This window comes from Taeniopygia guttata, chromosome 1, assembly GCF_048771995.1.
Source record: "Taeniopygia guttata chromosome 1, bTaeGut7.mat, whole genome shotgun sequence".
Taxonomy (NCBI): Eukaryota; Metazoa; Chordata; class Aves; order Passeriformes; family Estrildidae; genus Taeniopygia; species Taeniopygia guttata.
This window is the reverse complement of record NC_133024.1, coordinates 13,687,486-13,704,285: the sequence shown is the minus strand read 5'-3', so window position 1 is coordinate 13,704,285 and position 16,800 is coordinate 13,687,486. Positions and strand designations below refer to the sequence as shown.

The window sequence follows — 16,800 nt, the reverse complement described above, 5'->3', positions numbered from 1 at the left end:
TTGAAAAGAGGAAAAAATACTCTTTGCATATCTGCCTCTTTTTGAGCTTTGCATTTTGTTCATGTTGGACAGTAACCTCTTGTGGGAATCCAGGGCTTCCCTCTGGCTGTCCTGGCAGGTCTGGGACCCTGGCAGGGGTCGGGAACCCCCCTGGACAGAGCCCCCAGAGACACTGTCTGTGATCTCTGTCCATGGAAAAGAGTTTTCAATCTTACAGGATGAATTACAAGCTCTGAGTGTTTGATATAAGTAATTAAGTGTGGCACAGGTGCAAAAGAAAAAATTTAGGATTCTAGATTAGGGGTCCAAAGGGGACAAGATGGAGGAATTGGGTGTGTTTTGTCCTTTTCCTCCTTCTTCATGCCCTCCATGTTTCACTGTAGTGTTGGCATTTTTCTGTTGGTTTAGGCTGGGGACACACTGTTCAACGTAGGTGACAGATATTGGCACATTATTGTAAATATAGCACAGGTAGTTTCTGGTATTTAATGTTTGTAACATCCCACTGAGGGCAGAGCCCCACACGCTGCCCTGCAGGACAGAGCTGCGGCAGGGCAGCAGAACATGTTAGAGATAAACAGAATAAACAACCTTGAAACCAGCACAGACGAATTATGGCTTCTTCTTTGGCAACGGGGCTGAAAGACAGAGATTTTCTACAATCTCGGAATCACCAATACCACAGATTCTGACAACCTCTTACACCAGGGCTGGGTTTGGAGCTCAGAAAAGGCCATAAGCCATGGGGATGGTGCATGGCTCTAGGCTAATGCTTGTTAGGAGACAAGCACAGCTAAGCTGATGTGCCTGGCTCGGTGGGTGCGACAGGCTGAGCACACAGAACATCCCTGGGGACAGCCGGGCAGGGACAAGTGGCAAATGGTTCAGCTGCAGGATCTGAGTGGAAATAGGGCTTCCCAGGTGCCTTTATGCAAGTTTGTCTTGTAGCTGTTAAGAGTTTCTCTTTCTGTTTGCGCTTTTAGATTAAAATTTTACATAGTGTGAATATCAACTTCAGAAGCCAGCCTGGTGCAGCTTCGTTTGCAATCAAGGCCTTAATGAGACCAAGGTATCCTTTGGTAAAGGAAAGGGTTTTACTCTTGTGCCTCACAAATCTTTTTTGTCAATCGCTGTCACAGTGCTGCACGGGAGCAGGAAAGAAGCTGCAGAGTGTGGGAGGACACAATGTTAGTTTTTGACAGTAATTTCAGTCTGTTCAGTGAAACCATTAATGGAAAAACTACATAAACTATTGAACTGCTTTCACAAGCTGGGCTTCCAAAACCACATAAACTTTAACCTCGCAGCAGAAACTGGAAAGAATGTTACAGTGTAGGAACACATCCTGATAAGCTTTGAGATTCTTGCAGAGATTTCTGAGTGCCTGTTGCAATGTTTGAAATAATAGGAAACACATATGAGGCAGTATTCTCCAAATGCCTATTGTGTGCAATGGTAAGAAAAATAGAGTCATTAACAATTAATACTGTTTTAAATTTCTGTGACTTCTCTCAGGAAATGTCTTCCACTGCTATAATTTCAGGTATAAACACAAAAATTTTGGTGACCAAAGGTATGCCATGAAGAGAAATGGAACAATTGAACATTTGTTCCATGCTAATAACTGATGGGCCAATGAGACAATCTAACTGATGGGACTTCTATGGCATATTCTAAATTGTAGCAGGTATTCAAGATGACGTTCTAATTTCTTTATGCATTCTCTCTATTAATGCAAATATCGAAAGCCCTGAAAACAACTCTATACACCTACAAGAGGCTATTAATTTTGATTTTCATTGCAAGGCATTCAAAGATGTGTGGACTTTATCATATCTAGACAACATGGAGAAGGAAGTTCAGTGGAAAATGGGAGCCTTAAAGAACTGAAGAAAATGTTAGTGGAAAAATCTTATTGAAAGGTCAATTTGATGACTTCCTATACACTTTTTCACATGTATTTGAGTATAAACTGTTAGTGTATTTTTCTTCTACAAATTCACAGCTTTCTAAACTTGGGGCAACTTTACAGCTTATATAAATGATTGTATTTAGGCATGAGTCCTCGGCTGAGTCAGGGTCTTTGCTCTTAAGTAAAGTAGGATTAAGCCACTGAGCAACCAATCAACCCCCCCCAACCAAAAAAGAGGAACCTCTCCCATCAAGAGCTGTGTTTCTAAATGCTAAATTAAAAGGAGTCTTTTGGCTATGAGGCCAAAATTACTTGTATGCCATGTGTGTTTCTAGATAAGTGGTTCTTGCTAGAACCATCTCACATTGAATTGACAAACAATACCAGCAAAACCCTTCCTCCAGCTGAGGCTCTCATTGTGCAGCTGTCATTGAGCAGAGCTCCTGGGTACAAACAACCTCAATGCAGGGATTTAAAAATAAAAAATGCCTGTTCAATCTTGGCTTTCTTTGAACTTCCTAGGCAAGTCTTGTCTGTGGAAAAACATTCTGTGCAATTTCAAAACAGAAAATTGAATTGCCAAGTATTGTGGAATAGACTCAGACAAGCACCAAAACCAAGGTCTGAAAACATTTGAAAAGCTTTATTTACCTTCACTTAAATGAGTTTTGAATTCACATGCTTGTACGTTGGAAATGTAATTTTATTTTAAAACGTCAACAACAGAGTGGTGGAAAACACAAGATATGGAAGCTACAGAGCAGCAGTAAAAGAAATGCAGCAGAGGCAAAAAGCACTTTTCATTACAGAGAAAGTACTTTAGGCCAAATCCAACTGCACTGGAGTGAGGGAAAAGATACCCATTAACCTCTGTGCAGTTGGATTAAACCTTGCACTGGGGTAATTGACTTCCTTAGTGGATCATATTCCACATCTCAGTCTGTGTGTTAAGCTTTTTCATGCTGCCTTAAGTAACATTGGTAGTGCTCAGCATTCCTGTATATGTTATATGGTGTATGTGTATAGGTTTATCTCCTTAAGCGTGAGAGGTGTCACTGAGTCTGAGATAAAAGAAATCTTCATTGGTGGTTGGAGGTTGGATAAGTGCATTGTAAACCTGTTCTCTGAATGCTGTGGGACATGGATAATTTTGTTCAAATTTACACAGAACCACTGACTAAAGCCCTTTGGACTGATCATGAACTTCTGGAAATCAGAATATTCATCATCAGGAACTCACTTTTAGGTTCATGACAAGTTTTGCGTGTTTATAGAAACCAGGGGATATAATTGAAAAAACAGAAGGGAAGTGTTGACTGACAAAGAGATCTTTAATTTTGTTTATATATCATGTACGTGACCTAAATAAAGTTGCTGTAGCTAAAGGAGGCTAGATTTATTGTAGGGGGAAAAAGGAACTTTTATAACAAAAATAGATCTATACCCCATTGCTGAGCAGTCATTAGTTTTTATAAGTTCCTTCCTTCTTCCAGGTTCTAATTGGTGGCCTGTTGGGAGCCCTGAGTGCAGAGCTGTCAAAGCAACCCCCCTCTTTACTTTTTTTTTGTCACATTCCACTATAATTAGAGAGATGATTATAGCAACAAACACAGTACCAGCTGTTTGAAGCTTAATACTATTTAAGTATTACCATGCTTTTATTTTAAAGGTACAAAAACATATGGAAATCATAAAACATTTCTCTTTTCTCTGTTAAACTAAACTTTTGTATTCAGAGGCTAAGCCTGTGTTTGAAGAAAGATGGGAGGAAGAGAGAATATTTCTGAAATACCCTATAATAACACCAACTCATCTGTACAATTCATGCAACTCCAATTCCCCTTTCTATTCCATCTCTGTCCTGATATTATTTCTCTGGACACAGAAGAGTGACAATGATACAGAAATAGGTTGGTGCAGCTCTGACAGCTTCAGAATCAATTAATGACAGTAAAAATAGCAATAAAACGAATGCAAATATTTTGAATGCTCCTTTCCTTGAAAAACTCCTTGAGGCAGCAGATGTATCTTTTCTAGATGGGGCTGCATGGCTGCTTGGGCAGCTACTGAAATTAATTTCTCTCCCAGGATTCAAATTTTCTCTAGTAGAAGTTGTTTTCAGACAGATACTTTTTTTTTTTTCTCACTTCTCCTGTATATTTTAGCAGAAAGCTAATATAAAGCAAAGAAAGGGCCATACACCAGTAAGTAATTTAAAGATACATAAAAGAAAAATTGCAGCCAAACTTGCCTTGTGCAATATTACTCAGAAATCTGCAGAGCTATTCCAGGGATTAAAGTAACCACAGAGCTTGCATTCTTAGTTATACACAGCTAGCTTTCTGCCAAAGTACTTTAAGACTTTGGCATCTTTTGCTTTCATGTAACGGGGTATCGGGTCCTGCAGCTTTATCCCCTCCACTCAGAGCTCTGCTCCGAGAAATCCCCGGGCTTTGCTCTCCGTGGTTATGACGGGAGGGAGGAATGTGTGGCGGGGAGGCTCGAGGGATGAGCGAAGCCAGGGCTGAGAGCTGGATTTGGAATCGGGATCACTGGGACACCGAGGTGGCCCTCAGTGGTGGAACAGAGGGATTAACATGGGGATGTGCTCAGTGATGGAGCAGAGGGATGTGCTCAATGATGGAGCAGAGGGATGTGCTCAGTGGTTCAGTGATGGAGCAGAGGGATGTGCTCAATGATGGAGCAGAGGGATGTGCTCAGGGGTTCAGTGATGGAGCAGAGGGATGTGCTCAGTGGTTCAGTGATGGAGCAGAGGGATGTTCTCAATGATGGAGCAGAGGGATGTGCTCCATGATGGAGCAGAGGGATGTGCTCAGCGGTTCAGTCATGGAGCAGAGGGATGTGCTCAGGATGTGCTCAGTGGTGGAACAGAGGGATGTGCTCAGGATTTGCTCAGTGGTTCAGTGGTGGAGCAGAGGGATGTTCTCAGGAGTTCCCATCTTCCACAACAATTCATTTTCTGCTGCGTGCAAAGACCGTGGGTGATTTGCTCTCTTTAAACACCATTTATGTTCACATACGAGCCAGGAAAATGTCACTACACTTGGAACCGAGTGCCTGGGCTTGTCAGCAGGGCTTTTGTGGTGCAGGTTTGGCTGGATCTTTAGGAAAGTTGCCTTTTCCCAGGCTTGGGTGACAGCACAGGCTGCCCAGCTGGGAATGTGCAGCAGGAGCAGCCGCTCCTCGTCAGCCCAGAGTCCTGCAGGGTCCCCAAAATGCTTTTGGTTTTGCTTGAACTGGATTCAAATCTTGTTGAATGATCTATATTGTAATTTATATCAGAGTATTGGGAAGCTGAGTCTGGTTTCTTTTTAAATATAAACTGAAAATAAGCATAAAAGCTGCTGCAGTCAAATGCAGAACTTAGCTCTTGCTGGCTCTCAGAGGTACCTGAATGCAGATGGTATGATAAGGATTGCTCCTGTAAATTGTAATTAAGCCTGATTGTATCAACACCTGCTTTATAAACATTAGCTAGGAAGATGAAAGAGAAATTCAAGATAGCAGGAAAATATTTTGCTTTATTTTGGGGGAAAATGAGTTTATCACATTATCACATATCAGTGTTTTCAGCAGAGCATTATAAATGGATATTGGGTGTGAAAAATTAAGTGAGTTTTTTCTTTTATTTTTTCTCTCTCCTCACCTCCTTGTTACTTTGTGTTTTTAAAATTAATCCTTTCCAAGAAGCTGATGTTTTTGGGTTTTTTTATGTAGAGTCAGTAGACAACTGAGCTATTTCACACTTGGGGAGCCAAATTTTGTCTCCTATTGCACATGTTCCAGCATAAATTTGGGCCTCAGATATTTCAACAAGAGTACTGCAGGCACAGGGTGTAGAAAATTACACTGGAGCTTGTGTAGGTACTCTAGGGAGATAATACTTTCCAGAGTGGGAAATCATTTTACCTTCACTGACTCAGTGACTTTTTTTGAGAAATAAATCTGTTTAAAGCATCCAACAGATTTAGAGAACAGACGATGTGGTTTAATTGCTTAATGGAAGGCTGAGTGGAACTTTAAAGCCATCCTATTCAAAGGCAAACCAAGCCTCTGGCATAAATCAGAGGAGCTTAGAAAGTGCTAGAGCTGTTGTTGAGGGTCACCAGTGTCCCAGTGACACTCCTTTTCTCTGGCCTGGCCCTCCCTTGCCCCCAGAATGTGTCCTAAGCACAATTTCAGGATGAGAAATCCAACTCTTGCTCCAGGGAGACAAACATGAGGGGAGGGAGGGGTCTGACTGTTGCAGGAGACTTTGAGAGATTATGTATTTATGGATAATAAATTCATAAATTTATTTATTTTTATATATGCATTCTTGGATTTAACTGTGAGCGAAATGCCTTTAACCTGTAGTTTGGCCCAAGGCAGCCTCTTTGATGGTGCTAGTGCAGAGACACCTTTCAGAGAAATCCATCTGTCACTCTGTGCTGAGCAGTTGCTCGTGCACAGCCCAGAGCAAGCAAAGCCCTGCTCTGGAGATGCTGGGAAGGACCCTGAGGGGACCCGTGTTTCCTCTGCATAAACTGACTCCCACAGGACAGCCTCCAGCAATGGATGAATAGATGGACCCCAGTGTCAAACTTTATCTGGATGACTGTGCCTTTGCCAGCTTGGAGTTTGTTCTCCTCTTTTAAATTATTTTTTGCCTTTTTTTTTTCCTCCCCTGAAGCTTTTCTGCTAGGAGTAAGATGGTCTCCTACTGGGATGATTAAAACCAGTTGGCTGCCTCTGAAGTGGGCATACCATATAGTGTAGCACAAGACATGAGATGCTCTGAGAAAGCTTTTGCTTATCTATCTGCTCTACTATTGCACCAATTAAAAAGCAAGTAAACAAAAAAGGACTGCTACTCCCCCTCCCCAGCCATGTGTACCTGGAGAACGCCATGCTGAATATAGAAACTCTTGAATTTTCTAGACGTCAGTCTTAAAGCTGAGCTGTGGTCATTTTTGGTTTGGCTTCTTTTAATTGTGCTAAAATATATTTTTTTGCTATGAAGGCTTAAAAATCTAAAGCAAAACACAGATTGCTGAGAGAGGATGGATTTTGGTCCAAGTGGACTAGAATGATTACTGCACCAGAGAAATACAAGATTTTACATTTATTTATTTACTGTGGGAATGTTCCTTATTTTGAGGATATGTAAATGCAGTACTACACACATCCATGGAGGACTGTACTTGGAGCAATATCTGCCTATTAAAAATAAGCAGAGTGTATATTCTCTCCTTCTGGAGCTGTATTCTGGCACCTTTAATACGGAATGGAGTGAAAATCACAGCCAGCTATTCAACCCTAGGAATGCAGGGAGGTGAGGTGCCAAAACAGAAGTTTAGGCCATGTGATTGGTGCAAATTAAGTTGTCCAATGACTCCTTGTGAAGAACCTTTCAAAATGTGACCTGTCTGTATGAGGGGGATCAGCCAAATGGCTTGTGGCACACCTGACTCTCAGGGGCAACAAATTATTTACAGTTTGGTGCACAATACAAAAATTATTGGTGCTTGCTTGAGCACCCAGCTGCATTTTATGGAAGATTCTCTTATGGAAGATACCTGGAAATAGTATCCAGGCCATTTTGTAGCAGAAATTGTTAATACCAGTATGAATTGATCAGACTTTCTTCTTACTGAAAGACACAGGACAGGCTTTCATGTCTGGGTGATGAACCAGAGAGACCAAGTTTGCATCTTAAATATGAGCCTAAGGGGTTAAAAAAACCCTCTCTGATCATAATGTAGTCAGGGCACTGGGGGACCCAGGGCATTAGAAATCCCACAGCCTGGTTTTAGTGGGATCAGGTCAAAGTATCAGTGAGTTTTGGCCTTCACTGTGATATTCAAATATCTGTATCTGAGTTAATCTGGTTGTGTTCTGAACTAGCACAACCTGCAGCTGCACCTGTTTATTGGTTGGTTTGAGAATAAAACTTGACCTTTTAAATTTGCTTGGAATGGACTCTGGTCAGAATTCAGAGATGTTTTCTCCTGTCCCTGTCTCTGAATGCTGCTAAAATGCATAATGTTGTGTATAATAAAATGTTATGAGCATGATGATAAAATTTAGTATGAGGCTGTTTGACAGACATCTGAAGAGAGGACAGCAGTGTAACTCTTCCATTTCAAAGGTATTTTGAATATTCTGTGGATTAACTTTGGTCCCAAAACCCTCTGTTTAAAAGACCAGTATGGTTTCTTTTCTGTGCTTCATAGTATGACACTGGCTCATAAAACAATACATTTTAACCACAAGAGGAAAGAAAAAGACCCCTTTTGCTAAGCCACAAGCATTTTGTACAGAGATATGTTTTGATTCAGCTTTCTTCATCCACCCCAGCCTATAATTTGCTTTGCTTCAAGCTCTGTAGGGCTATGCACAACATGTGTATATTTTTGGACAGTTATTTCAAAACAATCTTTAAAGCTTACAGGAGGTAACTTTGCATTTTAGTGGGGGAGAGAAAAGGAGACAGTGATTTGGAAATAATCACTGTACATGCCCAGTTATGCTTTTGTTCAGAATATTAGAGGTGGCTCCAAAGACCCATATGGATTTGGGCTAAGTCACTTTTTCACAGAATGCTTGACATGAGAAAGGACCCCTGAATGTCACCTTGTTCAACCTTCCTGCTCAAACAGCATCACCTGGGCTTGACTGCTCAGGACTCTGTCCAGACAGCTTTTGAATATCTTCAAGGTGAAAATCTCCACAACCTCTCTGGGTTTCTCAGATCAGAAGGCAACTGGCCAAGGTCTTTTTCCAGTGTTTGGGGGTTTTTTGATTTTAAAATGTGTCCTCCTGTTAGGCACTCAAGCACTTCCTTACTTTTAAAGAATCTGTCAGAGATGCCCATTGTGAGGCACACAGGCCATATCCAGAAGTAGCATCAGCAGTTCAAGTCTATGTGAAATATTTTGGCTGCTTGCCATTTTTTTTCCTTGCTCCTGTATTTAATAGCTGCCTTTTTTTTCCCCTTTTTTTTTCTTTTTTTTTTTTTTTTTTTTCTTTTTTCTTTATGTCCTGACTTTCTGGATTAGCAGAGAGACCTTGCAAATGGGAGCTGAAGGGCTCTGTGTGCATGCTCATGGGTGATAGGCACAAATTAGGAGGAGTGTGGGAAAGAAGGGCCCCGACGAACAGCTGCTGTGCCATGTGCATGACTGGGTTGGGAAAGGCGAAGGCAGGTGGTTTTCTGATCAATAAATGTTCTGGCCAAAGCCATCTTGTGGATGCAGTTATGGATTATGTCCCTTTCACATAATATGAATTTATGCCTCTATCCCCATAGGAGGCTTGGACTGCAGTGAATTATACTTGCATAGCTACAGTATGGTTCAAATTATCTGAGTAGACAAGACTTATTTCCAGTTTTTAATGAAACAATAGGGACAGATCCAAACCCTGTCAAAATTAATGACAGGAATCCTGTGGGCTCCTTTCCATTTATTCAAGAGCCACCTAAGAGGGCACTTTACCCTCTAGAAAGAATTTTAAATATAATTTTCTATGACTTCTGGGCTTATTTTCCCTCCCAGGCCAGTGGAGAGAACCCCTATTATTACTTCTGGGAGGTGGTTCATATGCTAGCATTGGATGTGAGTTCTTTGAGAATGTAATTAGGAAATACATCACTTCAGCATTTTTTTATTGTAAGCATACATCACTGCAATACGGCACTGTTATGAAATAAATACTCGATATTCTGGAAGTATGAACAATCCCATTTGTTCAAAGAACAGAAGGCAGGCAACTTTTCTTCAGGACCACAGAAATATGCTGAAAGCATGCTTTGCATTAAATTCTAGAGCCAGTGGGTCTAGGCCCGTGGATGTGCAGCCTGTGGAGACGGCAGCAATTCTGGCAGGCTGGTTAATGAAGACAGAGAAGTAACACCTTGAGAAATAAAGCCATCCTTTTCCCTCAGAGTCTGGTAGATTTTTTCAAAAGACATCTGGACAACTTGCCTGTGTACAGTGATTTGTACTACCTTTGTGGGCCTTTAGACATACCTGTCCTTGTTGTGTCACAGGGGACACGAGTACATGATAATGATGCTGGTGCAACATTATTTATTTGCAATAATTTGCTGTCCATAATCTGGTTTGCTGTTTCAACCCCTTCCAGTGCAAAAGAAATCACTGCCCAGGTCAGAAATCAATGGCTTGTTGCATAAAGGCTTAATTATCTGACACCCTGAGTCCCTTTGTGAGCTAGAAGTTTAAATTATTATTTGCCTGACCCAAGACACAGACTACTTGAATCTGAGTGTTGTAACAGAGTTACTTGATCTAGTGTTTCCTCTTTTGCTTTTTCACCTCTGATTTTCTGCCTTTTGCTTATTTCAGTGCTGGGTACCAATGTAGCAATTATTTCTGGGCAGTGGGTCCTATAAATACAGTTCTGCCTTATGCGAGCACAGCTGGTGGCTGACCCTCTCCTAGAAAATGGTAATTTGTCAAAATAAAAGCATGTGGCAGATATAACTTTCAGACCTTGTTGGGGGTGGATGGGTTGTATAGCATGTTTGGACTGAAATACTCTATTTGTTTGCCCAAAATACACATCCACAATTTCTTCTTTCCTTCTTCCCTTTGTTAACCTGTCTCTAACTGAAAAAGTAGTCACAATTCAGCATAAGTGGGCCTTGTTTGAACCTAATGAATATTTAATTATGGGCCAGACTAATTATTTTTAGGATTTCCTTTCTATGAAAAATTGGATTTCTTTCAGTCTGAACCCACAGTAATGGCCAATGTCAAAATGGTTGAGCTGAAGTGCATGCCAGCTTCTAGGTGCTTTTCCCTGAAAGCCATTTGTCTGGTGCCATGGTGATTTACTTAACAAACAGCCTGGCTGGGATCCTGCAGGACACAACAAATGGTGCCCTCCACGTGCAGGTGCTGCCATGACAATTGATGGCTGCAGAAACCTTGGGAAAGAACACTCAAAAGAGGTGCTCCTGTCCACCCTGGGGCACAGGTGAACTCGAGGATCAGCATGATCCTGGAAAGGTGTTGGTTCAGGCTGTCCTACAAAACCTGTGGTAAAGCAGGAGCCAGGACACGGTTTCCTGCTGAGAAATTGCAGATTATGGCAAAACCCAGAGCTGTCCTGGGTTGTGGCATCAGCTCCTGCATGATGTCGGAGCACCAGCATTTCTGGTGTGCCTCTGGGTCTGCCACCAGGCTGTTTTGCCAGCACAATTCTTCTTGAGGAGTAGGATGAGGCCCAAAAATGAGCAAAGAAGGTGAATTTATTGCTGATTTAATGTAACTCCAGACACAATTTGCTGGGGAGGGGCACACATGGTGGTAGTGGAAAAGGGTTTAAATGTAACCACAGCCTTTCCCATGTACTTTAAAATCCCATTTTAAGTGAGGTTATCACTAAGAATGTTTGGAACTCATAGGCCCTTGTGTAACCTCCTCCTTCTGCCTCTTCCCTGCGCAAACATGGGAGAATCACAAGGAACTGAAGAAACAACTAAATGTCCAAAATGTTTCTTCCTCTGAGGGGTCATGTGTTGAGGAAAGGTGCTATATTGAGATTTCCAGAAAGCAACATGGAGAAAAACACATAAAAAATGCCCCTCTGAAGTGACAGAGCAGAATTGAGCTGTATTATAAAGCAACTGCACAGGCACCCTAAAATGGTGTTTGGTTGTAGCAGGAGTGGTTCATTTTTACATCAGTCAGTCCTTCACTTGTTCTATCTATATGCCTTCTCATTAGCTTGACTTTTATGGGAAAAAACTCAACTGAACAACTAGTGCATAGTTTATTCTTTCTAATTAATTTTGAATATGATTTTAATCTTGATTTTGTCAGTTGGCGGCTAAGGTCCTTTAAGTGCAGGCTTGGAGTCCCTGATTTTTGTTATTATTTTCTTAGCAACTGAATTTTTTAAAGCAGTCCATTGGGAATTGGATATTCATCTTCCAAATTTACAAGCAAAAACTCTTGGGATCTGGAGGAAGTTCTTTCCTGGAATATGTGGTTAATGTGCATTCTTTTCTTCCCAAGGCCTGTGCTTTAGGGTGGGAGAAAAACCTATGTTAAGACTACCTATTATTTTATTATTTCACACATTTTATACAGTCATGTATACACCTTTACTGCATACAGCATTGACAGCTTTGTCAGGCAAGCCTGACTTTCTTTAGTGGTTCCTTTGTGCCCTTAAATCTCAGAAAGTGAGTATGCAACAAATTCAACACTGGAGTCCTAGGTTCCTGCTGCCACCTGTTATGGACTTGAAATTCCTCACAACTTGGTGTTTAACAAAAAAATATAGTTCAGCCTGACAGCCAAGACCTGTAGTTAAAAATCCTCTTCTGTGCAATGTCTTGTCTTTACCACAGAAGCATCTGAGTGTTCTCCCCAGCTCGAAATGAACCAGATGACCTCTGTTGGCCAATTTAAAGTCAATCCAGTTCACAAAGTTCTGTTGCCATCTCTTTCCTTAGAAAAGTTGCTGAGGTGTTTACTTACCTGATTGCTTTTTTTTTGAGATCTGGCTGTGTGTCTGTACAGACCCACCAAAGTGTCAGTGCCTTAGGGCTGTTGTCAGCATGGATTCAGCTGCCACTGAATTCCACGGAATTTGTCCTGAGCCTGGCAAAGATGAAGCACATCTACTCAAGTGCTGTCAGTGCCAAATACAGCTTCTGATAGCAAATGAGAATACAATGAAAAACTTGAGTGCATGGGTGGACCCAGGCCTAACCTTGAAGGCTGTCATGAAAGGAAATACTTAAAATTCAGGATTTTTGGAGAAGCAACAGGAGAAAATCTAAGGTTTCGCAGTTTATTTTGAGGTTAGTTATTTCTCACTCTGTTAAATTCCACATCTGTAATCTTGTACAGAAAGACAAGAACTGGTGTAATTGGAGTCAGATCTTTGTTGGTGAGGAGTTGATGGCTCTCTGACCTACCATGGTCTCTTACAGGCAGTGCAGTCTATCAGACAGGAATGCAGGTCCTGAACTTGTGGTCTGTCCTTCAGGATCTCTTGGTGCACTCCCTCAACCACTGGATACAGCTCTGCAGCAACTGCTTCCCAGAAAGGATATTTTCTCTTGCAAACATAATTTCTTTCTGCTTGTGTTTGATTATGGCCAGCTGTTTCTGTTCAGTGTGATGATCTCAACCTGGCACCTGTGGGTAATGGGGATTGAACTCTGAGCCGAGTCACTGCAGAATTCCAGTAACATCCTTGCTCAGGATCCTTGTTCATCCCAGAACATCACTGTTCTTCTCCCAATTTCCCTGAAACAGAGCAGTAAATTCATTGAAACCAAGAACAGTTTTGAGATCTCATTCCATGACTCTTGTGATCCTGAACCAGAGTAAATTGAACATGCAACAATCTGCTCCTCCTCCTGCTGAGGGAGCAACACTGTCTGTGCAAAGCTCAGCCATCCTCTGTGGTGCAGGTGTTGTGTAGGGATACCAGAGCAGCCCTGAATTACTCTGTTGGCTGCCCAAATGCTAGTATAAATTTAGATTTCAACCCTACTACTGCAGGGATTAACCCAGCCCTAGGAGCCAGTCTTTGCTGCCTTTGCTTGTGTTGATTTGTATTTTGTAATATATGGGAACTACTCAGGATGAGGAAATTCAATGGAAACAGGTCTAGCTATACATTCACAGTAATTTATGAAGGAGATTTGGCTTTAGGCATTCCCTATGTCCTGGAAATGTGAAGAAAATACTTGCTTTCCTTTGAATGAAAAGCATGTTTATCAATTACCACAGTTTAAAGTGAGTCATTAACTTTCTCTGGGATCACAGAGGACCAGCTGCTTGTTTTTGACTGATTTGATGGGAATTCTGAAAATTGTAGCTGTAGAGCAGGAAGCAAAAGGCAGGAGGTGGTTCTGCCTTTACTAGGTTAGCTCCTGGTTGCTGGTTTTATGTTGATATCCTTGAGTGACATTGCTTGCTATTTAGGGATGTGGATTAGGGATTAATAAAATACAGTAAAATATTCATATTTCAGTGATAATGCTTCCCTTGTAAGTGGTGAGATTTCTGGGCTGAAGCACCTGGTACAACTCACAAGACTTGTTTAATAGAGCAATCTTTTTTTTTCTTCTTTTTTTATTTTTTATTAGCAGCCATTCCTTGGTAGGTTCATCAAAGAATGACTTCCCTTTTCTTCCTGGATTTGCTGTCACCACACAGGCAGAGAGATGGTTCGGGGGACTGATAGTGCCATGTTAAAATTAGCAATCTTTCCCTAGCCTGTAAGTAGAGACCACACTGGTGTTAGTGAGAAAAAACTGCATTGTCTAGATCTACAGTTTGATGCTTTTTGGCAAACCAGACATCTGTCTGAAAGAACTGCAGAATTTTTCTGTGTATCAGCTCCACTGCATAAGTGGAAAAGATTTTGCAATATTTTTTTTTTTTTTTCCCCAATGAGCTAGGATTCCTAAATTAAATACTTTTGGGGGAATATTTATTAATATTGGAAAGAGTGTCTGGAAGTATACAGGACTTCCACTTACATTTTGGTAACAGATTCTTCCTTAGCTGCATTGAAATTGTATTCACTAAAAAGGGTGATTCTGACTTTGAGACTACTAAAGCTCATTACACCAATTCAAGAGATGAATGGGTTTTTCTGGAAACCATTGATATTATTCCAGGCCACAAATCTAACAAATTAATATAGGATTTACAAGGTCACATGAAATTTAGGGTTTTCAGGGAAGAAAGGCTTACTTTATGGTGTTATAAAGCAAAAAAATTACTGTCACTTTAATATTCTGTAAAACTTACCTCAAGATTTATAGCAGAATGAAAGTTAAATATTGGCTTTGTTTATAAAACATATAGGTATATACAAAGGAAATGGAGAAATTGATGTTTGGAATTTTTTAATCTATGCATGTGTCTTTAAAGATTAGTCTGGGATGGGTATACATTGTGTGTATATGTATTTTGATACATATTTTAAAAGATATTATCCTCAAAAGCATTTTTTGAATCATATTAATATACTACCAACTGATTTTCTGACTTCAGGATTAGTTTTGATTGCTGAGAGTTACAGAAGCCAGAAGTTGTGGACAGCTAAAAATAATATGAGGAATTCATAGCTCTATAATGCCTCCAAATTATAAATACAGGAAGCTCAGTGTGAGACCAATGTAGTATTACTGTATACAAAGACCTTACAATAATCTGATTTGCCACAATTTGATATATTGTTTTTTGACAAATGGGAGCTCTGTAGTTTTTATTCACCCAAACTTTACACACATTTCTTTAATTGTCTTTCAAGAAATTTCACCTCTGGAATATTTTAAGACAAAATTAAACAGTCATATATCTGAATTGTTCTCAATTCAGAAGAATTATTAATATATATTTGGACAATTTAAGCACTTTAGGACTTTGGGTTAGCTACCCTCACAGGGTTTGAGAATTTTTACTTTTTTTTCAAACAGTAGACCATGCAGTGATGGTCTTGGATGACTTTTTCAGTAGACAAAGGCTTCCCTGAGTGCAGGCCCTCCTTTAGAGCAGCTCTTACCTTCTTGCCAGACCTGGAAACCAGCAGTGACATTTCCCAGAAGTGCATTGCAGTGAATGGGTGAATTTGAATGGTTCTAGGAATAAAGATTATTGATTTGGTTTTAGATTTTCCCATACAATGGAAGTATTTTGCAGAGCCCAGCAATTATTCTCTCATCCTTACTCTGCAGGTATTTACTCTTCATTTGTCCTTTATGCTTATTTCCTCTTCAAGCACCTACTTAAACAAATGCTGTAGGTTCAGTGACACTTTTTTGGTTAAAATTATCCAAACCAGAAGACAAATGGGAAATAAGAATGTGGAGTGGCTTCTTTTGTGCTTATGAGGATTTGGGACTCGCATACATGGATGCTTGACCGACTCAGAATAGGTCATTTCATGTTACCAGATGTGTTAAAATAACAATCTCAAAGACGTTTATTTAAAAATCAAAGTTAGTTCATTATTTTGGGTTTACTTTAGTAAGTCTTTAAGTAGCCTTTACTTTTAGTAGGTCTTTAAGCAAGCCAGACTAAAGTATCCAACTTTCACCTCTCCTTGTGAGAGACTGGAGGGTAATCATGTTGCAGCAATGCCAAGCAAGGTCACAATATACTTTCAGAAGGATTTTGTTATTTAGAATATTTGGGAATAGGGTCTGAGCCAATATTTAGTTTTGTTTTTAAAGTGCTTGTCCTCAAACACCAGATACTTATACAAATGATTATAAATACAGGAAAAATATAAATAATGGCAAGGCCTTTCAGATTACACCAGATTCCCAAACAAGAAGTAACTGGCAAGAAGACAAATCTCCTCTAGGACTTTTATGATTTACCTTGTTTCCCCACAGTTTTCCTCTTACAAAGAGTTTTATCAGGTGAAGTTGTTTGGCAGGGTTCCTTGAAAGTCAAGGGATTTTGGTGAGGACCTGAGATGGCTGAGGCAGGGATGAGTGACCCTGATGGAAACATCACCCCTACCATTGTCCTCTCTGCAGCAGGGACCCCAATAACATTGGTAGGCCTGCTTGTTTGGACTGTAGCAGTAACTCCAAGATAATTTCCCAGGCTGCCAAGCTTCAGACCACAGCAAAACTGTCAAATCACATCGTCAGAGTATGATTTCATCTCCTGGAATTCCTTCCTGTGTCAACCCTGCCTTCCTGCCTGTTCAGGAGAGGAGAGTCCTCCAGATGTGACTTGAAGCATCTGTACTGGGAGGTTTAACTCTTGCTGTTGTCACAGGGGAGAGCCAGTGCCCAGGTAACAGAGTCTGAAAATGCAACAGCTTCAGTGTTGCACCAACACCAGCATGAGCTACCTGATTCAATCCAGGTG

The 16,800-nt window shown here is 40.7% G+C and overlaps 1 long non-coding RNA gene across 2 annotated transcripts in view; it reads right to left on the bottom strand.

The window, feature by feature from the left end:
* Positions 1-8,990: 8,990 nt before the first annotated feature.
* LOC115493382 (uncharacterized) overlaps positions 8,991-16,800 on the bottom strand; it is a 127,200-nt gene continuing 119,390 nt past the window's right edge. For both annotated transcript variants that reach the window (XR_012053588.1, XR_012053591.1), the window contains one exon: positions 8,991-13,203. This is a non-coding gene — a long non-coding RNA (uncharacterized lncRNA). The remainder of the gene's footprint in view (positions 13,204-16,800) is intronic.